This window comes from Vanellus vanellus (assembly GCF_965231255.1).
Source record: "Vanellus vanellus genome assembly, chromosome: 3".
Lineage (NCBI taxonomy): Eukaryota > Metazoa > Chordata > Aves > Charadriiformes > Charadriidae > Vanellus > Vanellus vanellus.
Window position 1 is genome coordinate 125,783,342 of NC_138907.1, and position 26,327 is coordinate 125,809,668.

At 52.1% G+C, this 26,327-nt stretch overlaps 5 long non-coding RNA genes across 6 annotated transcripts; all 5 read left to right on the forward strand.

Annotated features, from left to right (window-relative positions):
• On the forward strand, positions 1-2,068 carry LOC309670510. The gene is made up of 4 exons (XR_014269011.1): positions 1-138; positions 464-551; positions 1,163-1,289; positions 1,817-2,068. It is a non-coding gene; the product is annotated as an uncharacterized lncRNA (long non-coding RNA).
• Positions 2,069-7,092: 5,024 nt separating this feature from the next.
• On the forward strand, positions 7,093-9,083 carry LOC309670582. Its single transcript, XR_014269018.1, has 4 exons — positions 7,093-7,163; positions 7,489-7,576; positions 8,188-8,314; positions 8,826-9,083. It is a non-coding gene; the product is annotated as an uncharacterized lncRNA (long non-coding RNA).
• A 2,046-nt stretch (positions 9,084-11,129) lies between these two features.
• LOC309670833 lies at positions 11,130-13,351 on the forward strand. The gene is made up of 4 exons (XR_014269049.1): positions 11,130-11,249; positions 11,575-11,662; positions 12,431-12,557; positions 13,094-13,351. It is a non-coding gene; the product is annotated as an uncharacterized lncRNA (long non-coding RNA).
• A 1,822-nt stretch (positions 13,352-15,173) lies between these two features.
• Positions 15,174-18,686, forward strand: LOC309670349. The gene is made up of 4 exons (XR_014268999.1): positions 15,174-15,244; positions 16,260-16,373; positions 17,842-17,950; positions 18,440-18,686. It is a non-coding gene; the product is annotated as an uncharacterized lncRNA (long non-coding RNA).
• Positions 18,687-22,310: 3,624 nt separating this feature from the next.
• On the forward strand, positions 22,311-25,014 carry LOC309669739. Of its 2 annotated transcripts, none has more exons than XR_014268939.1 (4): positions 22,311-22,399; positions 23,659-23,746; positions 24,128-24,254; positions 24,762-25,014. It is a non-coding gene; the product is annotated as an uncharacterized lncRNA (long non-coding RNA). The 2 variants fall into 2 exon arrangements; XR_014268940.1 differs by lacking the exon at positions 22,311-22,399 and adding an exon at positions 22,676-22,695.
• Positions 25,015-26,327: the final 1,313 nt, after the last annotated feature.

Here is a 26,327-nt window from a genome sequence, read left to right on the forward strand (position 1 = left end):
AGCACATGTCCCACCCATCAGCAGTGGTATAAAAGCCGGGTGTTTTGGCCAAAACAGTACTCCTGGGACCCAAGGGCACCGGGATACCAGCGATTCCTGTTGGGTTTGTTCCTGCCTCAACACCAAGACCTTCATCAGGTAGGTGATTGCGGGGTCTCTTCCTGGAAAACTGCCCATTCAGCTTCTCTGTTCAAGCCCCATCACCCTAGACCCATCTAAATGGAAAATGCTGGAAGTATCCATGCATGTAATTAAGCCATGAGAGATGCCAAGGAAAAAAAAATATTCACAAGATATGCAGAGTGGTACAGACCTCAGAATTGTTCTAAAGTGAAAGATAGAGGAAACATCTTCTGCTTTAGTTGGAGGTAGTCCCTCTGCAGTTTGGTATACCAGAGTGCGCAGGCTTCTGTACCTCCTGGGCTCCTCCGTGTCCTTATTGCCTTTGTGTCCCCCTGTACAGACCTGTGAAGACCAGGGACAGGCATCAGCCATGAAGATCTTGTACCTGCTCTTCTCCCTCTTCCTCCTGATGATCCAGGGTTCTGCAGGTGAGAGGGGAAGAGGGGAGGCGGGTGAGGTGTGAGCGGCTATCAGTGGGGTCCTCCACATCCTACAAAGTGACCACATTCCTCTTTGGGTGTCTCTGGAGGATCTTTTGCCCTGTGCAGGGATGGGAGAGCCCCAGGGGGTGCTTGTCTCGCTGGGTTACCCAGGGCTCAAAGTGGTGCCTTCTTGTCTCGTGGTGTCTCAGCTGAGTGTCCCAAAACCTCATTGCCCCAAGGCATGATCCCTGCAAGGGCTGGGCAAGGACTTCCCATCAGATGTCCTCCATGGCAGGGTGCAACCAGGACAGGGACATGGGCTGCACAGGGTGCCCTGCTTGGCATCTCTGCTGGTCCAGGCAGAGGTGGACATGCAGCTGGGGAGCCAGCATGGCCCTTCCTTGACCTCATGCTGATCCTTCCCACTGCTTGTTCTTGTCTGAGCCCACTTGAGAGCGAAAGAGTCCTTCCAGGTGAGACACGTTGCCATGGAAGGTGTGGCTGTGGTGAGGCTGAAGCTGAGAGCCCATATCTTGGCCTGAAATGCATGTGGAGAGTCAGCCTTTCTACAGCCACACACTGATACCAGAGTATCCCTTTAATTGTTTTTTGTGCAGCATTCCCCATGGAAACAGGAAACTCATTTGGATGTACACAAAGAGGGGGATTTTGCACCTTGGGGCGCTGTCGCCCCCCTGCAAGAGCTATTGGAAGATGTTCAATATTCTACGCATGCTGTAGAAGGTAAGGTCTATATCCCTGGCTGAGGAAGGAGTTTCCACCTTTGTCTGGAGAAATATCTGTTAAAAATATCTTTCTCGCCAATGCCTGGTAAACTCTCTCCTGTGTTTGTGCTTTGTGGGAGATGCCCAAGAAGGAAGGGAAAAGCCCTCATGGGTTTGGACCTGCCTGAGTGGGAATGAAGGATTGCAAGGTCAGCCAGCACCTCCTCACTCTCCTTCACTCCCATGAGACGCATGCAGGCTTTGCTGGGGGCTCTACCAAACTCACCAAGAGTGAAGCATTCATTGTCCTTGAACAGCATAGAGGATCCTGGTTTTGCTGCATTTACATAGACTTGGAGTCAGGGCTGCCAATATTAAGATAACACATGTCCATGCTGTCTCTAACAAGGACTACATCTCTCTCTGTTGAGCCTGATTCTCTTGCACCATAGACCTGTTTGTCATTGCAGGGGAGGTGGGAGAGAGTGGGAGGAAGGGAAAAGTAACTTACAACAGGTGATGTACTCGTCTGCTTTCTTATTACAGAAACTGGGGATGAGTCCCTGAACTCTGCAAGCAGATCGTCCTCCTCGCTTCTTGCTCTTGGAACCATCTCCTGATGTCCCCTCCCCTGCCTGCCTCAGCTGTCCCCAGGTGGTGTGACAGTAGGAGTGGAAGCGCTGCTCCTGATGGGTGCTCAGGTGTTTGTGGGCTGGAGACATCCCTCACAGACCTGGTGTCGTTGGGGCAGAGGCTGCTTTTCCCGGCTTGAATAAAGACGAGCAGTTTGGCATTGCAGCGGGTGGGACGTGTGTCCGTTTCCTTGTGATGGATGGTGTGCTGTGCCTGCTTGTTCTGGGGGTGGCGGTGGGTTGGTGGCAAAAGAAACACCTGAGGATGCTGGGGGTCACCACCACGGCTGTCCCTGGGGATGGTCTTGCCTGGCGGTGGTGTGGGGACACCTATCCAGGCAGTCCCTGCTGGGCAAGGGTGTTTGCTGTGGGTGTCATGGAGCTGCTCTGTGGTTGCTCCCTCCTAGGAAGTGGGAGTCCTGTCCTGGTCCTGCTGGTCATGGGTGTTCTTTGTCCCTGACGGTCATGGCTTAATGCGCAGGGCTGTGTGGGGTGGTATGTCCCTTGTGTGGACATGGCCAGGGCTGCCCACCTGACCTGTCCTAGAAGCCCTGATGACCCTCCTCTTTGTCCTGCTCCAACAGGCAGCTGTCCTCCTTGCTATGTGCCCTGCTGGAGCTGTGTTACTCCACACCCTGTCCCACCAGGCAGGAGGAGGAGACCATACAGCTCCTGCTCTAGGGGACCCCTGAAATGTGTCCCATGGACTATGGCCTGGAAATGCCCAAATTTGTAGTCCCACAGGGAGTATGCAGTGTGTCATCTCCCTCCTGACCACCTGGAGGCAGTCTGGGATGACCATGCTCTTCTCCATCAAAGGCAGTGACCTCTACTTCTCTGCAAAAGCAAACCCCATGCTTTAGGTTCCCCGAGTTGTTCTATACACATGTGTGTCCATGCATATGCGTGTGGGAGCAACTAGTGACCCTGTTTGTTTCAGTGAAGCCTTTCCCTTCCAAGAAGGCAAAGCCTTTGCTGCCATTGCTTTCCTGAACTGAGGAATTTGCTGAGGGATATTCAGATCGTCCCTATCTACCGTGGCCTTTCCTCCACCTGTGCTCAACTCACATTATATTCCTGATATGGGCCAGGATGCTGTTGGCATTCTTGGCCACCTGGGCACACTGTTGGCTCATACTCAGGTGGCTGTTGACCAACACCAACAGGCCTTTTTATGTCAGGCAGCTTTCCAGCCACTTTTCCAAAGCCTGTAGCTACATGGTGTTGTTGTGAGCCGAGTGCAGGACCCGGCATGTTTAGTTCTCCTCAAGAGATAAATGTTGGATGCAGAAGGACTGAGGGAGTACAGATTCAAAAGGAAAAGTGTCTGTTTGCATTTTCCACGTGTCTTTGAATGTTGTTTTGCTTAATAGTGGGATAGTTCGGCATTCCTTCTTCCACATGTCCTTTAAGAAAATACAAAGAGAAAAGTGAGAAATAAGATGATGGCAAAACATCAGCTGGATTGCCCAACAGGGACAATCCTTCCCCAGCTGCTCCAAGGATATCCGAAAGGTGCATATCTGAGAGACATCCTTGGGAACAGGCCACAGAAGGCATTGTCCTCTGTTACTTGAGGCAGCCCCTTTGCAACCTGACATATCACTGTGTGCTGTCATCTCCAGGAGTTTTGGTGTCTCCCTGTCTGCTGCCCTGTGAAGACCTGGGGTCGGCATCAGCCATGAAGATCCTGTACCTGCTCTTCCTGTACCTGCTTCTTGGATCTTTGCAAGGCTTTTGACACTGTTTCCCATAGCATTCTCCTGGAGAAACTGGCTGCTCATGGCCTGGACAGGTATACTCTTCATTGGGTAAAAAACTGGCTGGATGGCCGTGTCCAGAGAGTGGTGGTAAATGGAGTTAAATCCAGTTGGTGTCCAGTCACGAGTGGTGTCCCCCAGGGATCGGTGCTGGGGCCCGTTCTCTTTAATATCTTTATCAACGATCTGGATGAGGGGATCGAGTGCACCCTCAGTAAGTTCGCAGACGACACTAAACTGGGGGGGCGTGTTGATCTGCTTGAGGGTAGATTGGCTCTGCAGAGGGATCTGGACAGGCTGGACAGATGGGCTGAGGCCAATGGTATGAGGTTCAACAAGGCCAAGTGTCGGGTCCTGCACTTGGGTCACAACAACCCCATGCAGCGCTACAGACTGGGGGCGGAGTGGCTCGAAAGCTGCCTGGCAGAAAAGGACCTGGGGGTGTTGGTGGACAGCCGGCTGAGCATGAGCCAGCAGTGTGCCCAGGCAGCCAAGGCCAACACCATCCTGGCCTGCATCAGGAATAGTGTGGTGAGCCGGACTAGGGAAGTAATCATCCCCCTGTACTCGGCACTGGTGAGGCCTCACCTCGAGTACTCTGTTCAGTTTTGGGCCCCTCACTACAAGAGGGACATTGAGGTGTTGGAGCGTGTCCAGAGAAGGGCTACAAAGCTGGTGAAGGGTCTGGAGGACAAACCTTATGAGGAACGACTGAGGGATCTGGGGTTGTTTAGCCTGGAGAAGAGGAGGCTGAGGGGAGACCTTATCACCCTTTACAACTACCTGAAAGGAGGTTTTAGAGAGATGGGAGCTGACCTCTTCTCCCTGGCGACAAGTGATAGGACAAGAGGAAATGGGTTCAAGTTATGTCAGGGCAGGTTTAGATTGGATATTAGGAAGCATTTTTTCACTGAAAGGGTTATTAAACATTGGAATAAGCTGCCCAGAGAGGTGGTGGATTCACCATCCATGGAGGTGTTTAAGAAAAGGGTAGATGAGGTGCTTAGGGACATGGTTTAGGAGTGGTGGTGTTTTTATCAGGGTAGGTTAATGGTTGGACTTGATGATCTTAAAGGTCCCTTCCAAACTCACTGATTCTATGATTCTATGATTCTATGATTCCCCTTCTCCCTCCTGTTGGTCCAGGGTGCTGCAGGTGAGAGAGGAAGGGGGGAGATGGGGTGAGGTGTGAGCCCCCATCAGTGGGGTCCTCTATGGCCTGGGAAGTGACCAGACTTGTCAGGTATATATGTACCGTTTGGGAGGCATTGCCTCTTGTGAATGTCTGGGCTGCCGAAGAACCAGTACGGCACTTCCTGGACCTCACAGTGGTCTTTTCCGATTACCTTCCCCACATGCACACAGACACACACTGCTGCAGAAAAGAAAACTTATAGTAGAGAGGTAAAGGTGTTGGGTTTGGTGCTCAGTGCGCGTGGGAGCCTGAGATCCAGGGGCAGCATCAGCCCCTCTGGAACCACGAACATTTTTACCAGTTACCCTAAACTCACTTTCTTTGACCTCTTTCACCGTGCAGGGTCCTCCTGGGCTCCAGGAAATAAGGAAGAATGTGAAGCAGAAAATGGCTACTGCGGATTTCTGAAGTGCTCTTTCCCCTTTGTCATCAGCGGGAGATGTTCAAAGCTTTTCTTTTGCTGCAAAGAAATAAGTTTTGGAAATAGAAATGGTACTGTGATGGCATCAAGGGCTGCTGTTGTGTTTAAGTGCCCATGACTGTCTACCGGCTGAGTGCTACACGCGCTGCAAGGGAGAGGCCAGGGGAGGAAAGGAAGGGTGCTTGGAGATGCTCTGGGTGGGGCCGAAGGAGCACAAGGTCAGCCTGGCTGGAGAAGAGCAGCTTTTGGGTAGCATAAGGCTCAGGATCCTCTCCTTGATGTCTCTGCCAAGGTTGCCACCACTGAGGAGAGTTACCTGCAACATGGACTAGGTATTATCTCCGTTGGGATTAGTCTTAGTATGTCCTTGTTGTTGTTATATAAAAGAGGTGATACACGTTGAGAGAAAGAAAAAGCAGGAAAACAAAAAAAAGCAGGTGACTCCATGGTGTGGTTTTTTTGGTTGAGTTTATGGAGTTGAAGACCTGGGCTTTCTGAGCAGGACGTCACCCTTCTTTCTCCTGGACCCACCTTCTGATGTCCTGTCCCCTCCCTGCTTCTGTCATCTCCAGGTGGTGTGACAGCAGGAGTGGAAGCATTGCTCCTGCTGGGTGCCTGGGTGCTCATGGGTTGGAGACTTCCCATCATGGTCCTGGCATATTGGTCAAAGCCCCGTCCAACCTGGCCTTGAACACCTCTAGGAATGGGACAGCCACAGCTTCTCTGGGCAGCCTGAGCCAGAGTCTCACCACCCTCACAGTAAAAGTTTCTTCCTAATATCAAATCTAAATCTCCACTCTTTCAATTTAAAACTGTTCCCCCTCATCTTATCACACCACTTCCTGATAAAGAGTCCCTCCCCAGCTCTCCTGTAGCCCCTTTAGGGACTGGAAGGCCATGATAAGGTCTCCCCGGAGCCTTCTCTTCTCCAGGCCTAACAACCCCAACTCTCTCAGCCTGTCCTCATAGGAGTGGTGCTCTTTCCCTGGCTTGAATAAAGATGAGCAGTTTGGCAGTAAAGCAGGTGGGACGCGTGGGCATTCTGTTGTGATGCAACGCGTGCCACACCTGCTCGTTGTGGGGGTGGTGGTGGGTTGGCGGCAGGAGAAGCACCTGGGGATGCTGGGGGTCACCACCATGGCTGTCTCTGGGGATGCTCTTGCCCGGCAGCAAGAGCCTTGTGGCAGAACGATGAACCTGAGCTCTGGGGAGCCATGGTGGGGGCCCTTCATTGCCATGGGGCAGTCACCATAGGGGTGGGCAGTGCAGGAGTCATCCCAGTGCCCCCAGTCAGGGAGCAGGGCAGGCCAGAAGGGCTGGGAGCAGCCCCAGCCTGGGGTGTTGGACACCTCCATGGGCATGGGCCAAGGCCATGCCAGGATGTCAGCTGTGGGTCAAGGACCTGCTCTAGACCAGCAGGGACACACTGCAGGTCTGGTGGGGTCCAGCGCAAGAGCCCCAGCACAAAGCATCTCCCCTGGGCAGGGGCTGCCCCCAGCCATTATCTCCCTGTGGTGTGGGCTGGCAGCCCTCTCCACACCATAATCAGCAGCCCTTGGCTGTGCTGGCCCTGGTCTGGTCAGCAGTGGGACAGTGTCACAAGAGGTGTTGCGTGAGGATAACGGTGAAGATTGCAACAGCCCCCAGGAGGCACCTCAGCCTCTCCCATTGCTCCAGAGAGGGATAAGGTGCAACGGCATCATCCCCACACACATGGGTCGCTTCCTGATTGGATGAGAGAAAATGTGTGACCATGTCCCCCCACCAGAAATGGTATAAAAGCCGGGTGTTTTGGCCAAAACAGTACTCCTGGGACCCAAGGGCACCGGGACACCAGCGATTCCTGTTGGGTTTGTTCCTGCCTCAACACCAAGACCTTCATCAGGTAGGTGATTGCGGGGTCTCTTCCTGGAAAACTGCCCATTCAGCTTCTCTGTTCAAGCCCCATCACCCTAGACCCATCTAAATGGAAAATGCTGGAAGTATCCATGCATGTAATTAAGCCATGAGAGATGTCAAGGAAAAAACAATAATCACAAGATATGCAGAGTGGTACAGACCTCAGAATTGTTCTAAAGTGAAAGGTAGAGGAAACATCTTCTGCTTTAGTTGGAGGTAGTCCCTCTGCAGTTTGGTATACCAGAGTGCGCAGGCTTCTACACCGCCTGGGCTCCTCCGTGTCCTTACTGCCTTTGTGTCCCCCTGTACAGACCTGTGAAGACCAGGGACAGACATCAGCCATGAAGATCTTGTACCTGCTCTTCTCCCTCTTCCTCCTGATGATCCAGGGTTCTGCAGGTGAGAGGGGAAGAGGGGAGGCGGGTGAGGTGTGAGCGGCTATCAGTGGGGTCCTCCACATCCTACAAAGTGACCACATTCCTCTTTGGGTGTCTCTGGAGGATCTTTTGCCCTGTGCAGGGATGGGAGAGCCCCAGGGGGTGCTTGTCTCGCTGGGTTACCCAGAGCTCAAAGTGGTGCCTTCTTGTCTCGTGGTGTCTCAGCTGAGTGTCCCAAAACCTCATTGCCCCAAGGCATGATCCCTGCAAGGGCTGGGCAAGGACTTCCCATCAGATGTCCTCCATGGCAGGGTGCAACCAGGACAGGGACATGGGCTGCACAGGGTGCCCTGCTTGGCATCTCTGCTGGTCCAGGCAGAGGTGGACATGCAGCTGGGGAGCCAGCATGGCCCTTCCTCGACCTCATGCTGATCCTTCCCACTGCTTGTTCTTGTCTGAGCCCACTTGAGAGCGAAAGATTCCTTCCAGGTGAGACACGTTGCCATGGAAGGTGTGGCTGTGGTGAGGCTGAAGCTGAGAGCCCATATCTTGGCCTGAAATGCATGTGGAGAGTCAGCCTTTCTACAGCCACACACTGATACCAGAGTATCCCTTTAATTATTTTGTGCGCAGCATTCCCCATGGAAGCACAAGGCATAATTGGATGCAGACGAAGAGGGGGATTCTGCAGTATTGGGCGCTGCCGCCCCCCTGCAAGACCTGTTGGAAGATGTTCAACATTTCAACAATGCTGCAAAAAGTAAGGTCTCTATCCCTGGCTGAGGAAGGAGTTTCCACCTTTGTCTGGAGAAATATCTGTTAAAAATATCTTTCTCGCCAATGCCTGGTAGACTCTCTCCTGTGTTTGTGCTTTGTGGGAGATGCCCAAGAAGGAAGGGAAAAGCCCTCATGGGTTTGAACATGCCTGAGTGGGAATGAAGGAGCGCAAGGTCAACCAGCACCTCCTCGCTCTCCTTTACTCCCATGAGACTCATGCAGGCTTTACTGGGGGCTCTCCCAAACTCACAGGGAGTCAAGCATTCACTGCCCTTGAACAGTTTCGGGGACAGGATCCTGGTTTGGTTGCATCTGCAAAGAATTGGAGTCAGGGCTGCCAACATCAAGATAACATGCATCCAAACTCTCTGCAGTAAGGATGGAACCTCTTGCACCATAGACTTTTTTGTCATTGCAAGGGAGGTGGGAGAGAGTGGGAGGAAGGGAAAAGTAAGTTACAACAGGTGATGTGCTCATCTGCTTTCTTCTTACAGTGTCTGGGGTTGAGACCATGAACACTTTGAGCATGCTGTCCCCCCTTGCTTCTGGCTCCTGGAACCATCTCCTGATATCCCCTGATATACCTTGCCTGCCTCAGCTGTCCCCAGGTGGTGTGACAGCTGGAGTGGAAGCGCTGCTCCTGATGGGTGCTCGGGTGTTTGTGGGCTGGAGACATCCCTCACAGACCTGCTGTTGATGGGGCAGAGGCTGCTTTTCCCGGCTTGAATAAAGATGAGCAGTTTGGCATTGCAGCGGGTGGGATGTGTGTCTGTTTCCTTGTGATGGAGGGTGTGTTGTGCCTGCTTGTTCTGGGGGTGGTGGTGGGTTGGTGTCAGGAGAAACACCTGAGGATGCTGGGGGTCACCACCATGGCTGTCCCTGGGGATGCTCTTGCCCGGCAGCAAGAGCCTTGTGGCAGAACGATGAACCTGAGCTCTGGGGAGCCATGGTGGGGGCCCTTCATTGGGGCAGTCACCATAGGGGTGGGCAGTGCAGGAGTCATCCCAGTGACCCTAGTCGGGGAGCAGGGCAGGCCAGAGGGGCTGGGAGCAGCCCCAGCCTGGGGTGTTGGACACCTCCATGGGCACGGGCCAGGTCCATGCCAGGATGTTAGCTGTGGGTCAAGGACCTGCTCTAGACCAGCAGGGACACACTGAATCTCCGGTGGGGTCCAGCGCAAGAGCCCCAGCTGGAAGCATCTCCCCTGGGCAGGGGTTGCCCCCAGCTATGGCCTCCCTGTGGTGTGGGCTGGCAGCCTTCTCCACACCATAATCAGCAGCCTTTGGCTGTGCTGGCCCTGGTCTGGTCCTGAGACTGGTACCAAACCTCCGGAACTGTGGATGCTCCCACAAACCTTACACCCACAAGGACACCACCATGGACACCCAATCCTCCTTGTGTGGATTGCTGCTTGGTGGAGATCCCCATCACACACCTCTCTGGTAGATGGCACCAGACTCGTGCCCTCTGAAGTATCCAGCCTCACGACCCTTTGTCTTTCCCGGACCCAACACCCACAGCTTTGGGCTCTCTGGGCAATGGACCAGCACTCTTGGTACTCTCTCCTGTGCCCAGCACTCTGACTTGACGTTTGCTAGAGGACCGCACAGCCATGCAGACAGAGCATAGATTGTTTGTACAAAAAATCATTAGAAATAAAGTTTACCGGGAATATAGGATAGGTTATAGAATCATAGAATCATGGAACGGTTTAGGTTGGAAAGGACCTTGAAGATCATCGAGTACCAACCCCCCTGCCATAGGCAGGGACACCTCCCACTAGACCAGGTTGCCCAAGGACACGTCCAGCCTGGCCTTGAACACCTCCAGGGATGGGGCCTCAACAACCTCTCTGGGCAACCTGTTCCAGTGCCTTACCATCCTTAAAATGAAAAATTCTTCCTAATGTTTAATATTTAATGTTTGTGGTGATCTTATGTAGGGCATGGCCAGAGAAGCAAATTGACTGGCAGCCTAATTACATGATCTTCGCCTCTTTCGTCCCTTGCTTCTCTTTGCTTCTCTTGAAGCTTTCCTCCATGACCCACCATGATCTTTACCTTTCTGAATAATTATATCATTCCAATAAATCCATGAACTCTCATGATCAATGCAACCTCCAGGGCCTAGTAAGTCCTGTAGACCTTCATTCAATAGTCTCCCTTAGTTTGTGTACCTTTATAAAGAGGCTTTTTTCTATTGAACCACGTTTGTGGATTTTTTCACCAGGAATGACAGTTTAAGGAGCAGTACATTCAGACAGAATTAGGTGAGCTGTGGTTCTCACCTGATGGATTTTCCTCTTTTCACTGTTTGTCTATCTGAGTAGACACCAGAAAAGTAGCCTTACGCTTGTCACTTCTTGGAATGTCAAATGCAAATCACCTTGGCAAGAATGAAGCTGTTCTTTTAATGTTAAGAGAGAAGAAAACTAAAACATTTTGTACAATCCTGCATGTCACACACCACCTGCTTAATAACTAAACTGAGAGGAAAGGTAGAGACAAATATTTTATCCCTTTATGGGACTGCTTGCTGCTGGTGTCTACACCAACCACTCTGCTTTGGCCATCCCAGGCAGTTCATGCCGAGCCACCGCAGCCCGTGTGCCCGCTGTGGCACAGGGTGTCACAAGAGGTGTTGCGTGAGGATAACGGTGAAGATTGCAACAGCCCCCAGGAGGCACCTCAGCCTCTCCCATTGCTCCAGAGAGGGATAAGGTGCAACGGCATCATCCCCACACACATGGGTCGCTTCCTGATTGGATGAGAGAAAATGTGTGACCATGTCCCACCCACCAGCAGTACTATAAAAGCCGGGTGTTTTGGCCAAAACAGTACTCCTGGGACCCAAGGGCACCGGGACACCAGCGATTCCTGTTGGGTTTGTTCCTGCCTCAACACCAAGACCTTCATCAGGTAGGTGATTGCGGGGTCTCTTCCTGGAAAACTGCCCATTCAGCTTCTCTGTTCAAGCCCCATCACCCTAGACCCATCTAAATGGAAAATGCTGGAAGTATCCATGCATGTAATTAAGCCATGAGAGATGCCAAGGAAAAAAAAACATTCACAAGATATGCAGAGTGGTACAGACCTCAGAATTGTTCTAAAGTGAAAGGTAGAGGAAACATCTTCTGCTTTAGTTGGAGGTAGTCCCTCTGCAGTTTGGTATACCAGAGTGCGCAGGCTTCTGTACCGCCTGGGCTCCTCCGTGTCCTTACTGCCTTTGTGTCCCCCTGTACAGACCTGTGAAGACCAGGGACAGGCATCAGCCATGAAGATCTTGTACCTGCTCTTCTCCCTCTTCCTCCTGATGATCCAGGGTTCTGCAGGTGAGAGGGGAAGAGGGGAGGCGGGTGAGGTGTGAGCGGCTATCAGTGGGGTCCTCCACATCCCACAAAGCTACCACATTAGTTGGAGTGATGCAAAGGTTAGCGGGGATTGAGGAGAAGGTGTTTTCCAAGTGCCTTTCCAAGAAGATATGGAGTGGGTGTGGAGAGAGCCCTGGAATTAGAAGCCTGACTTCCTCTATGGGTCAGGAAGGGGTTTGATCTCAGGCTCCAGCCCTGCTCCCATCTGTTCCTCTTTGGGTGTCTCTGGAGGATCTTTTGCCCTGTGCAGGGATGGGAGAGCCCCAGGGGGTGCTTGGTTTGCTGGGTTACATGGGTCTCGAAACGGAGCCTTCTTGTCTTGTGGTGTCTCAGCTGAGTGTCCCAAAACCTCATTGCCCCAAGGCATGACCCCCGCAAGGGCTGGGCAAGGACTTCCCATCAGACGTCCCTCCAAGGCAGGGTGCAACCAGGACAGGGACATGGGCTGCACAGGGTGCCCTGCTTGGCATCTCTGCTGGTCCAGGCAGAGGTGGACATGCAGCTGGGGAGCCAGCACGGCCCTTCCTTGACCTCATGTGATCCTTGCCACTGTGGGCACCCACTTGAGAGCGAAAGAGTCCTTCCAGGTGAGACATGTTGCCATGGAAGGTGTGGCTGTGGTGAGGCTGAAGCTGAGCCCTTATCTTGGCCTGAAATGCATGTGGAGAGTCAGCCTTTCTACAGCCACACACTGATACCAGAGTATCCCTTTAATTATTTTGTGTGCAGCATTCCCCATGGAAGCAAAAAGCACGATTGGATGCAGACTAAGAAGGGGATTTTGCACTTATGGGCGCTGCCGCTACCCTGCAAGAGCTATTGGAAGATGTTCAACATTTCAACCATGCTGCAAAAAGTAAGGTTTATATTACGGGGTGAGGAAAGAGTTTCTGCCTTTGTCTGGAGAAATATCTGGTCAAAATATCTTTCTCGCCAATGCCTGGTAGACTCTCTCCTGCGTTTATGCTTTGTGGGAGATGCCCAAGAAGGAAGGGAAAAGCCCTCATGGGTTTGAACATGCCTGAGTGGGAATGAAGGAGCGCAAGGCCAACCAGCACCTCCTCACTCTCCTTCACTCCCATGAGACTCATGCAGGCTTTGCTGAGGGCTCTTTCAAACTCACCAAGAGTGAAGCATTCACTGTCCTTGAACAGTTTCGGCGACAGGATCCTGGTTTTGTTGCATCTGCAAAGAATTGGAGTCAGGGCTGCCAACATCAAGATAACATGCATCTATATAACTGTCTACACTAAGGATGGAACCTCAGCTCGGTTGAGCCTGATTCTCTTGCACCATAGACTTTTTTGTCATTGCAAGGGAGGTGGGAGAGAGTGGGAGGAAGGGAAAAGTAAGTTACAACAGGTGATGTGCTCATCTGTTTTCTTCTTACAGTGTCTGGGGTTGAGACCATGAACACTTTGAGCATGCTGTCCCCCCTTGCTTCTGGCTCCTGGAACCATCTCCTGATATCCCCTGATATACCTTGCCTGCCTCAGCTGTCCCCAGGTGGTGTGACAGCTGGAGTAGAAGCGCTGCTCCTGATGGGTGCTCGGGTGTTTGTGGGCTGGAGACATCCCTCACAGACCTGCTGTTGATGGGGCAGAGGCTGCTTTTCCCGGCTTGAATAAAGACGAGCAGTTTGGCATTGCAGCGGGTGGGATATGTGTCCGTTTCCTTGTGATGGAGGGTGTGTTGTGCCTGCTTGTTCTGGGGGTGGTGGTGGGTTGGTGTCAGGAGAAGCACCTGGGGATGCTGGGGGTCACCACCATGGCTGTCCCTGGGGATGCTCTTGCCCGGCAGCAAGAGCCTTGTGGCAGAACGATGAACCTGAGCTCTGGGGAGCCATGGTGGGGGCCCTTCATTGGGGCAGTCACCATAGGGGTGGGCAGTGCAGGAGTCATCCCAGTGACCCTAGTCGGGGAGCAGGGCAGGCCAGAGGGGCTGGGAGCAGCCCCAGCCTGGGGTGTTGGACACCTCCATGGGCACGGGCCAGGACCATGCCAGGATGTTGGCTGTGGGTCAAGAACCTGCTCTAGACCAGCAGGGACACACTGCAGCTCTGGTGGGGTCCATCACAAGAGCCCCAGCACAAAGCATCTCCCCTGGGCAGGGGCTGGCTGTGCATATGCTCTTGCCTGCCAGTTGTGTGGGGACACCTATTCTGGCAGTCCCTGCTGGGATGTGGGTATTGTTTACTGTGGATGTGATGTGATGAAGCTTCTCTGTGCACACTCCTTTCTGGGAAGGGGGAGCCCTGTCCTTGTCCCACCGGTCATGGGTGTCCTTTGTGCCTGACAGTCATGGCTTAATGCGCAGGGTTGTTCGGGTTGATGTGTCCCTTGGGTGCACATGGCCAGGGCTGCCCACCTGACCTGTCCTAGAAGCCCTGATGACCCTCCTCTTTGTCCTGCTCCAACAGGCAGCTGTCCTCCTTGCTATGTGCCCTGCTGGAGCTGTGTTACTCCACACCCTGTCCCACCAGGCAGGAGGAGGAGACCATACAGCTCCTGCTCTAGGGGACCCCTGAAATGTGTCCCATGGACTATGGCCTGGAAATGCCCAAATTTGTAGTCCCACAGGGAGTATGCAGTGTGTCATCTCCCTCCTGACCACCTGGAGGCAGTCTGGGATGACCATGTTCTTCTCCATCAAAGGCAGTGACCTCTACTTCTTTGCAAAAGCAAACCCCGTGCTTTAGGTTCCCTGAGTTGTTCTATATGCGTGTGTCCATGCATATGCATGTGGGAGCAACTAGTGACCCTGTTTGTTTCAGTGAAGCCTTTCCCTTCCAAGAAGGCAAAACCTTTGCTGCCATTGCTTTCCTGAACTGAGGAATTTGCTGAGGGATATTCAGATTGTCCCTATCTGCCGTGGTCTTTCCTCCACCTGTGCCCATCTCTCATTATATTGAGCCTGCAGCAGTCACCAGGGCACCCTTCATATCTTTAATGTGAAGCTGTTCCACTGCCCCAGCATCTCCTTGGCTCAGAACATCTCGTACCAGACCGATGGTTTTGTGGACTGTCACCGCATGAGTTTTAGAGTGGAGAGAGAGAGAAAGGGCGATCTTGCACATCTCATGCTATCCAATTATTTCTATCATCAATCAAATGAGAGTAGACAAAGAAGGAAACCTTTTCCTTGGTGATACTATTCCCTGCTCCATCCAGACTGCTTTGTCCATCCCAGGCAGTTCATGCCGAGCCCAGTTCATGCTGCACCGTTGTGCAGCACGGTGTCTCAAGAGGTGTTGCATGAGGATAACAGTGGAGAGAAGTGCAAGAGCCCACAGGAAGCACCTCAGCCTCTCCCATTGCATCAGAGAGGGACGATGTGCAAGCCTGTCACCCCCATGAAGATAAAATGCATTCCGATTGGCCAAGGGGAGATGTGTTAGAAAAAATAAGTGCATGTCCCACCCACCAGCAATGGTATAAAACCCAAGTGTTTTGGGGAAAGCAGCATTCCCTGACCCCGAGGGCATCAGGACATGAGTGATTCCTGTTGGGTTTGTTGGGGCTTGAACACCAAAACCTTCATCAGGTAAGTAACTGCGGGGTCTCCTTCTGGACAGCCACCCGTTACATCTCTCTGTTCAGCTCCTGGAACTTTCTAAATGACAAAGTGTTGGAAACATCCATGCATATAATGAGGCCATCTGATGTTTCCAAGAAAGAGCACTAATTGTCTGATGAGTCAGTGGTTATCAGAGCCCAGAACATGCTGAAAGAGAAACTCGGTTTCCTGACTACCAGAGGGACTGGATATGGGTCTTGAGGTGTGAGGAAGGTCCGTGAGACCTCACATTCTGGGGCATATGGGGACAGCCCAGGACACAGTAGGGAGATGCTATTCAAGCAGCAGCACTGAGATTTCCCATTCTTTCAGGCTTATTCTAACTTGGCAGGTTGCTTTGTACAGACCATGCTGTTCAGCAGGGACCTCCCTCACCAAGTGCCGGTACTTATATTTCCCTCAATTCCAGAACCTGGATCAGTTCTTGTCCCCAATTTGACTACTGGCATTGCATTGAGTGTTGGCACAAGCACCTCCTGGTGTGCAAACCTTCTCTGCTTTGGCCCTTGGGTAAGGACAGGTAGAAGTGCAAATGCACTAGCAATGCGTCTGGTCTAGTAACTACATCTGAAAGTCAATCTTGTCTCTTGCCTCTGTCTCTCCAAAAACATGTTTAGTTCTCCTCAAGAGATAAATGTTGGATGCAGAAGGACTGAGGGAGTACAGATTCAAAAGGAAAAGAGTCTGTTTGCATTTTCCACGTGTCTTTGAATGTTGTTTTGCTTAATAGTGGGATAGTTGGGCGTTCCTTCTCCCACATGTACTTTAAGAAAATACAAAGAGAAAAGTGAGAAATAAGATGATGGCAAAACATCAGCTGGATCGCCCAACAGGGACAATCCTTCCCCAGCTGCTCCAAGGATATCCAAAAGGTGCATATCTGAGAGACATCCTTGGGAACAGGCCACAGAAGGCATTGTCCTCTGTTACTTGAGGCAGCCCCTTTGCAACCTGACATATCACTGTGTGCTGTCATCTCCAGGAGTTTTGGTGTCTCCCTGTCTGCTGCCCTGTGAAGACCTGGGGTCGGCATCAGCCATGAAGATCCTGTACCTGCTCTTCCCCTTCTTCCTCCTGTTGGTCCAGGGTGCTGCAGGTGAGAGGGGAAGAGGGGAGATGGGGTGAGGTGTGAGCCCCCATCAGTGGGATCCTCCATGTCATGGGGAGGCCATCTTTATTAGAGAGCAGGAGGGGAATGGTTTTGCAGTTATCTTAGAGCTCCTGTGTGAAAAGCCATGCAGTGGTACACACCTGGGTGTGTTTACAGCTGTTACCATTTGCACTGGCTGTGGAAGAATCCAGTCCAAAGAAAGTATTTGGCTGCTTCTGCAGGTTAGGGTGTGATTCAGCTCTGGGTTCCAACCCCTGTGATTTGCCACTGCTCTGGAGGTGGACTCTGGATGAGCTACTATTGAAGTTACTGTTGGTGCAGCCTACACACCCCATCCTAGTTGTCCAAAATGTGGACAATATGGGGCTTAGTTGTCTGAGAATGGTATCACAGAATCATAAAATGGTTTAGGTTGGAAAGGACCTTGAAGATCATCAAGTTCCAACCCCCCTGCCATAGGCAGGGACACCTCCCACTAGACCAGGTTGCCCAAGGCCACCTCCAGCCTGGCCTTGAACACCTCCAGGGATGGGGCCTCAACAACCTCTCTGGGCAACCTGTTCCAGTGCCTCAGCACCCTCAAAGGGAAAAACTTCTTCCTAATGTTCAATCTGAACCTGCCCTCTTCCAGTTTAAAGCCATTCCCCCTCGTCCTATCGCTACATGCCCCAGTAAAAAGTCCTTCCCCAGCTCTCCTGTAGGCCCCCTTTAGGTACTGGAAGGCTGCCATAAGGTCTCCCTGGAGCCTTCTCTTTTCCAGGCTGAACAGCCCCAACTCTCTCAGCCTTTCCTATAGGTAGTAGAGTTGGAGGACCCTTTGACATGTCTGGCTTTTAGACCTCCAAGCCATCCCAGTGCAGTAGCTGAGATGTTCTGGTGGAGATTAACAATTTAGAGGGTGGCTGGAGGCCATGGCACAGCCTTCTGTAGCCCAATGGCCAGAAACAGCTGGACACCAGGTCTTCAGCTTAGATGTCTCCAAGATACACTGGCCACGCTGTCCAGTAGCACTGAACCTGTGTTTCCCAAAGCACTATTGCCCCAAGCCATGACCCTTCCGAGGGCTGGGAAAGGGCTTTCCATCAGAGGTCACTCAAAGGCAGGTCACAGCCAGGAACAGGTATGTGGGATGGGAGAAATTCCCTGCGCCCAGCTCTGCTTGTGCAGGCAGTAATGGACACATAGCTGGGGTGGACATGCAGCTGGGGAGCCAGCATGGCTCTTCCTCAACCTCATGCTGGTTCTTCTGAGTGTCTGCTCTTATGTGCACCCACACTGGTTTGAAAGAGTCCTTCTGGGTGAGACACATAAGACATAACTATTGTAAGGTTGAAGCTGAGCCCATATATTGGCCTGAAACGCATGGGGAGCTTCAGCCTTTCTGCAACCACTCACTGCTCTCCCAGATTATTGTTTTAACATTTTCCCTGTGCATGATCTTCCATGGCACCAGGAAGCGCAAACCGATGCAGACGGCAAGGGGGATTCTGCTTTTTTGGAGGCTGCCGTTTCCCCTACAGATTTGTGGGAGTTTGTTCGACATTCAGGCACTGCTGCAAAAAGTAAGTTCTGGAAAGGGTTTGCTCCTGTTGATATAGTAATTATTGTCTTTCAAGCCAGCTCCTGGTTCACAGCTTCCTGCATTCGTGCCCAGAGGCAAAAGTCAGGGAAAGAAGAGAAAAGTCCTTGTGGATTTGGACCTGCCTGAGTGGGGCTGAAGGAGTCCAAGGTCAGCCAGCACCTCCCCAGTCTCCTTCAGCCCCATGAGGCTTGCCCACAGAAAGTCCAGCCTGGTTCTCCAAACTAGAAGGCTGTCCCTTGGGTACTGTGAGGCACAGGATCCTCCTCCTGATGTCTCTAAAGAGAGCCAAGGCTGAGAACACTAAGGAGAGCACAGGTCCAAGCCAACTGGAATGACTGGAATTTACCTCTCTGAGGTTGAGTCTTATCTCCCTGCACTCGCTTGTCATAGGAGAGGAGATGGGAGAGAGTGGGAGGAAGGGAAAAGTAAGTTACAACAGGTGACGTGCTCGTCTGCTTTCTTATGACAGAATCTGGGGATGAGGCCCTAAATGCTTTGAGCAGGATGTCTCCCTCACTTCTGGCTCCTGGAACCAACTCCTGATGTCCTCTCCCCTCCCTGCCTCAGCTGTCCCCAGGTGGTGTGACAGCAGGAGTGGAAGCGCTCCACTTGTGCCCGGGCACTCGTAGGCTGGAAACATCCCTCACAGACCTGGAGTCGTTGGGGCAGAGGCTGCTTTTCCCGGCTTGAATAAAGATGAGCAATTTGGCATTGCAGCGGGTGGGATGTGTGTCCGTTTCCTTGTGATGGAGGGTGTGCTTGTTCTGGGGGTGGTGGTGGGTTGGTGTCAGGAGAAGCACCTGAGGATGCTGGGGGTCACTACCATGGCTGTCCCTGGGGATGCTCTTGGCTGGCGGTGGTGTGGGGACACCTATCCACTCAGTCCCTGCTGGGCAAGGGTGTTTGCTATGGGTATGATGGAGCTGCTCTCCTCTCTCCTGAGGAGTGGGAGCCTTTTCCTGGTTTTCATAGGCCCAGACTTTTTTCTTTTCCCAGGACCCTCCTTCCATGTCAATCTCTTTTCGTGGTGGGTAACGGTCCTTTCTTGTGATGAATACTCAGTCCTAGTGATGATGAGTTCAAGGGAATCATTGTCCTGCTGCTTGGTGGGAAAGGAGCGTCCTTGGATGCTACGCAGGAGATGTCTGTACCCAAATGGACCAGGACATTGCTCCGATTGGAAGGGTCAGACTGCACATTTGTGTTTGGCTATTTATCCGTACGCACACTGGAAATTCACTCTCAATCTCATTATTCCCTGGGCAAATATGGGACTAGCTGGAGCCCACGAAGGGCACCTGGACTCTCTGTAGATGGTAGCTGGGTTTCCAGTAGTGTGGGTGGGAAGTGCTGGAGGATGCCGGGTGGCTACAGGCCCAGAAGCAGCTCCCAGGCTGGTCAGTGCAGTCATGTCAACCCAAGGATGTCCCCATGTCCCTGGGCTGCATATTCTCCCCTTTCTCCAACAGCCAAGGGAGAGTTTCCAATGGAAAGCAGGGTGACGTTTATGGCGCTTGGATGGGAGACATTCACTGTGGTCCTGCAGCAGTCTCCAGGAGAGGCTCACCAACATGTCTGCTGACTCCCTCCTGCAACAAATGAGGACTCTGAGGGTGGAGTCCTTCCACCCTCCTCCTTCTCCTCTCCAGCAGGGCTGCTGTGCCCAGTGCTGCTAACTTGCAAAGACATGGGCCGGGTGTTATGGAGATGGTGGCAAAACCTGATGCCTTGAGCACGGAAGCTTTGCCTCAAGGTCCCAGCTCCAGTCCCAGCTGCAGAACCTGCAGCAGGAGACTTTCCTTAAAGAAATGGGATTCTCAGGGGGGATGGCACAACATTCAGAAGTCATACATCACTCATGATCTCAGAATCACAGAATCGCAGAATTATCAGAGTTGGAAGGGACCTCTAGAGATCATCTAGTCCAACTCTCCTGCTAAAGCAGGATTGCCTAGAGCACATTACTCAGGACTGCATCCAGGCGGGTCTTGAAAATCTCCAGGGAAGGGGACTCCACAACCTCCCTGGGCAGCCTGTTCCAGTGCTCTGTCACCCTCACCGTAAAGAACTGTTTCCGTGTATTTGAACGGAACTTCCTGTGTTCTAACTTGTGCCCATTGCCCCTTGTCCTGTCACTTGGAACCAATGAAAAGAGCCTGGCTCCATCCTTCTTCAACCCACCCTTTAGATACTTGTACGCCATAATAAGGTCTCCCCTCAGCCTTCTCTTCTCCAGGCTAAAGAGTCCCAGCTCTCTCAGCCTTTCCTCATAAGGGAGGTGCTCCAAGCCCTTAATCATCTTAGTTGCCCTTCGCTGGACTCGCTCCAGCAGTTCCCTGTCCCTCTTGAACTGGGGAGCCCAAAACTGGACACAGTATTCCAGTTGTGGCCTCACCAGTGCCGAGTAGAGGGGGAGAATGACCTCCCTCGACCTACTGGCCACACTCTTCCCTATGCAGCCCAGGATTCCATTGGCCTTTTTGGCAACAAGGGCACATTGCTGGGCCATGGATAATTTACTGTCTACCACAACCCCCAGATCCTTCTCCTCCAAGCTATCTCCCAGCAGGTCAGCCCCTAACCTGTACTGGTGCCTAGCATTCTTCCTCCCCAGGTGCAGGACCTTGCACTTGGTTTTGTTGAACCTCATTAGGTTCTTCTCTGCCCAGCTCTCCAGCCTGTCCAGGTCACGCTGGATGGCAGCACGGCCCTCTGGGGTGTCAGCCACCCCACCCAGTTTGGTATCATCAGCAAACTTGCTGAGGATACACTCTGTCCCCTCATCCAGGTCATTAATGAATATATTAAACAAAATAGGACCAAGTATTGACCCCTGGGGGACACCACTGGTTATGGAGAAAAAATAAATATCTGTACCAAATGGTTTGGCTTCTGTCTTCTTTTATCTGCATTATGTCTATAGGGAAACCTCATTATCTACTGGGCAGCTTCACTGTAGTATCATATAAATCCTCCATTTTTCCATACATCTCATATCGTACCTGCTGCTCCCTGGAACATCAGGAGAAGGAGTGCACAGAGGACAGGCTAGAGTCACTAGTACCTTAAAACATCCAGCCCCAAAGCTCCTTTTCTTGCTTCTCCCCGTGCCAGAGAGAACGAGACATCGCTTTCCTCTTCTGACACCTCTGAGAAGGATTCCCAGGCCTCCAGCCCAGGGTCTTGTGTCATCCCACCTTGCGTAAGGGCCGTTTGGTGCTGTAGTTTGCTGGACACCTCTTGGGACACACACACATGCACACACTGCATCCCTGCTCATCAGAAACCAGCACCAAGCTGCTGCTGTGCCACAAAACGGAACTTTTTCTGCTTCTTTTCAAGAAGGTCTCCCAGTAAAACCCAAGATCCGTCTTCTGGACAGGTGGGCCCTCTGGGCAGGTGAGCCCTCTGCTTCTGCTAAGCATGCAGAAGGCATCTACCACCTTTTTCGTGACTGTTATCTTGCCACTGTGACTTGAAATCTCCATGGTATGCAAGGAGAAAAGGCTGAAAGGCTCTACTACCAAAATCCCCAGCAGGTAACCCCTTGGAGCTGGGGGGACCAGGTTGTTTTTTCAAACACCTTGAGAGGCAGTTGCCAAGTCAGGCATGCAGCACAGCCTCCTCCGGCCCAAAAGGGACTGCCGCTTCTCCCGATTGCATGAACAGCATCAAACACATTGGCTTCACAAGCAATGGCTACATCCATCTTTTATTTCTTCACCTTGGGTGGCTTTAAGAGGAGATGTAGATTCATTAGATAACCTTGTTAACAGACCTTCATGTGCATCCTAGAGTTATTCTTACTTTATCTGAATAATGACTAAAGAGATGATAGTGTCATGCTTATCACCTTTGACATGTCACATGCACAGACATCTTGCCCCAGAAGAAGGTGTTCTTGCAGTGTCTAGAGGTGGGAGGGTTTTCAATATTCTGCATGTTCTCGCACCACAGATGCTAGCTGATTCTTCAGAAGAGACAAAGAAAGACTTCTTTCTACTGGGACTGCGCTGGTGCTGGTGTCTGCACCAACCAGTTACTTGGTCCATCCCAAAGATTTTTCAGCAAGACACCACAGCCCGTGTGCCCACTGTGCCGCGGGATGTCACAAGAGGTGTTGCATGAGGGTAACGGTGAAAATTGCAACAGCCCCCAGGAGGCACTCAGCCTCTCCCACCGCAGCAGGGGGGGATGAGGTGCAAACCCACCATCCCTATACAGATGGGTCACTTTCTGATTGGCCAAGAGGAGATGTGGCTTGCGGGAAAAAGTGCATGTTCCCACCCACTGGCAACGGTGTAAAACCAGGGTGTTTTGGGCAAAGGGATACTCCCTGATCCTAACCCTTCTGGGTGCAAGTGATCCCTGGTCGGATTGTTACAGCCTGTTGCTGCCTCGGTGCACTCTGAACCAACACCTTCATCAGGTAGGTCACTGCGGGGCCTCTTCCAGGCTGGCCACCCATTCAGCCTCTCTGTGCAAATCCGTCTTCCTGGAACCATATAAATGACAAAACGTTGGAAGTGTCTCTGAGCGTAAACAAGCACCAGAGCTGCCCAGGAAAGAGAATAAAAAACTTCATATGGGTCTTAAGAGCCCAGAACATGTGGAAGATGGAACCAGATTTTCCTAAGTACAGGAGAGACTGGAAAGGTGCCTTGATGATGGAGGAAGGACCCTGAGATCTTCTGTTCTGGGAGAACGGGGACTTTCCTCAGCAAAGTAAGCAGACACTTTTCCCACAGCAGTATCAAGATTTTCCATCCTTTCATGTTTTCAGTTAGCCCAAAAGGTGGATTTTTGTTTCCATCAGTTGCCTGCCTCTTGCTCCTCCCTGGGTCGGTGCTGCATGGGGCAGGGGCAGCAAATGTGGGACTGAAGAGCGTCTTTGCTGGGAAGCCTAGGAATAATCTTGAGTTTGAGTTAATCTTGCCCATCTTGAGATGGGCACTCCCAAGCAGAGCTGGGAGGACTTTCCTGAGCGCAGGGAAGCAGAGGTGATTTGGCGGGGTGTTTTGGGCAGCCAGCTTTGGACTGGCTGAGGTGATGGAGAGCACTGGTTAGCACTTCATATATCATGGCATCTCCAGGCACATGCATCTCTCAAAATTCTTGACCCTGTTTTGGCCGTTGGCATGGCACTGAGTGTTGCCACAAGCATCTCCAGATGCCAGAACCTTCTCTGTTCTGGCATTTGACTAAGAAGAGGCAGAAGGGAGAGAGCCCATGCTTTAGTGGTAAACCTGGTCTGCTGACTGTTGCTGGGAAGTGTATTTTGTGTCATCCTTTTATCCCGTCTCTCTCGAAAATTCTCCTCAGGGGACACACATGCTCTGCAAAAGTTCTGAGGGACTATAACTTGTAAAAGTAATTTTTCTTTCTTTGTAATCCCAGTTTCAGTGGATGTTGCTTTAAGTAAAATGGCAACAACAAGGCATGAATCCTGCAGTCCATGTTTTGAGGAATACATCAGGAATGCCCATGAAGAAGACAATGAAATAAACTCCATATTGTCCAACAGGCTGGTGCTTCCTGAAATGCTCCCAGCATAACAGTGAAAGTGAAATGCTAAGAATCATTATTATCTCTTCATGTTGCAGATTCAGCTTCTGGGTTTTGGCTCACCATGTGTGCCCAACCTTGTCCATGTCCTTTTTTTGTTGTCTTGATATGTTCTCTCTGCAGCCCTGTGAAGACCTGGGGTCGGCATCAGCCATGAAGATCCTGTACCTGCTCTTCCCCTTCTTCCTCCTGTTGGTCCAGGGTGCTGCAGGTGAGAGGGGAAGAGGGGAGATGGGGTGAGGTGTGAGCCCCCATCAGTGGGGACCTCTATGGCCTGGAAAGTGAGCAGACTTGTCAGGTATATATGTACCGTTTGGGAGGCATTGCCTCTTGTGAATGTCTGGGCTGCCGAAGAACCAGTACGGCACTTCCTGGACCTCACAGTGGTCTTTCCCGATTACCTTCCCCACATGCACACAGACACACACTGCTGCAGAAAAGAAAACTTATAGTAGAGAGGTAAAGGTGTTGGGTTTGGTGCTCGGTGCGCGTGGGAGCCTGAGATCCAGGGGCAGCATCAGCCCCTCTGGAACCACGAACATTTTTACCAGTTACCCTAAACTCACTTTCTTTGACCTCTTTCACCATACAGGGTCCTCCCGGGCTCCAGGAAATAAGGAAGAATGTGAAGCACAAAATGGCTACTGTGGATTTCTGAAGTGCTCTTTCCCCTTTGTCATCAGCGGGAGATGTTCAAGGTTTTTCTTTTGCTGCAAAAAGTAAGTTTTGGAAACAGAAATGGTACTGTGATGGCATCAAGGGCTGCTGTTGTGTTTAAGTGCCCATGACTGTCTACCAGCTGAGTGCTACACACGCTGCAAGGGAGAGACCAGGGGAGGAAAGAAAGGGTGCTTGGAGATGCTCTGAGTGGGGCTGAAGGTTTGTAAGGTCAGCCAGCACCTCCTCACTCTCCTTCACTCCCATGAGACTCATGCAGGCTTTGCTGGGAGCTCTCCCAAACTCACAGGGAGTGAAGCATTCACTGTCCTTGAACAGCATCGAGGACCCTGGTTTTGCTGCATTTACGTAGACTTGGAGTCAGGGCTGCCAACACCAAGATAACACACATCCAAACTGTCTGCAACAGGGATGGAACCTCAGCTCCGTTGAGCCTGATTCTCTTGCACCATAGACCTGTTTGTCATTGCAGGGGAGGTGGGAGTGAGTGGGAGGAAGGGAAAAGTAAGTTACAACAGGTGACATGCTTGTCTGCTTTCTCCTTACAGTGTCTGGGGATGAGTCCCTAAGTGCTTCGAGCAGGATGTCTCCCTCACTTCTGGCTCCTGGAACCAACTCCTGATGTCCTCTCCCCTCCCTGCCTCTGCCATCACCAGGTGGTGTGACAGCAGGAGTGGAAGCATTGCTCCTGATGGCTGCCCGGGCACTTGTGGGCTGGAGACATCCCATCACGTACCTGCTGTCTTTGGGGCAGAGGCTGCTTTTCCCGGCTTGAATAAAGACGAGCAGTTTGGCATTGCAGCGGGTGTGACATGTGTCTGTTTCCTTGTGATGGAAGGTGTGTTGTGCCTGCTTGTTCTGGGGGTGGTGGTGGGTTGGTGGCAGGAGAAGCACCTGGGGATGCTGGGGGTCACCACCATGGCTGTCCCTGGGGATGCTCTTGGCTGGCGGTGGTGTGGGGACACCTATCCAGGCAGTCCCTGCCAGGCCAGGGTGTTTGCTCTCAGTGTGATGGAGCTGCTCTGTGCACACTCCCTCCTGTGAAGTGGGACCCTTGTCCTGGTCCTGCTGGTCGTGGGTGTCCTTTGTCCCTGACAGTCATGGCTTCATGTGCAGGGCTGTGCAGCGTGGTGTGTCCCTTGGGTGGACATGACCACAGCTGCCCACCCGACCTGTCCTAGACACCCCAGAGGTCCCATCACACCTCCATCTTCCTCATCTGCTGTGGGGCTGTGCATTGCAGAGCAGTCCCCACTCAGCTCCCTCCCTGCTGCCAAGTCCACAGCACCAACCCCTCTACCAGCCCCACAGCCTCTGTCCCTGTCACATGCATCCTGGAGGGGCTTGATCCCACAGATAGCCCCCAAGGAGACCTTTACAGGCCTTGGAGAGAAGTAGGTCTCCCAGACTGACTGTCCAGCTCTTCCTAAAGGTGCATTCTCCAATGGGTCCCATTGACCATAACCTGGAAATGTCCAGAAGTGTCGTCCAGCAGGGAGAAAGCAAGGTGTCTTCTGTTCTCTGCCTGCCTCAGCCAAACTGGGATTGCAGTGCTGTTCTCCGTCAACAGCCAGTCACCTCAACCTCTCTGCAAGTGCAGACCTCTGCCCTATATAGTTAAATATACGTGTGTGTCCATGCACACTCGACTATGTCAGCAACTAGTGACCCTGGTTGTTCAACCAAATCTTTTCTATTCCAAGGAGGCAGATCACCCTCAACACTCCATCCCTGATTTCCCTACCTTCTGCTTCCCCGCTGGGTGCTCAGCCCTTCCCAGACCCACGGGGCTGAAGCCTGCGTTTGCCCCCAGGGCATCTCTGCCCTGGTCCTGAAGCTGAAGGTCCCTTGCTATATTCAGAGCAGCCCAGTCTCCTGTGACATAAATTCCTGTGGGAAGGTTGTAGGAGTGAGCGGGGATCTGCACAACCCCAAAAGCTGTGTCCACATCAGCTAGGGTCTTTCCTCACACCCACCAGCAGCTCCCACCCTGCTGCCCAGGTCCCGTACCCAGCACAGCAGGTTCCTACTGACTTTCCGGCATAATTTCCTTCATGTTCATTGCTGTATCATTTAACTATACATTTAGCAGTCACCACGAACATCCTTTATCT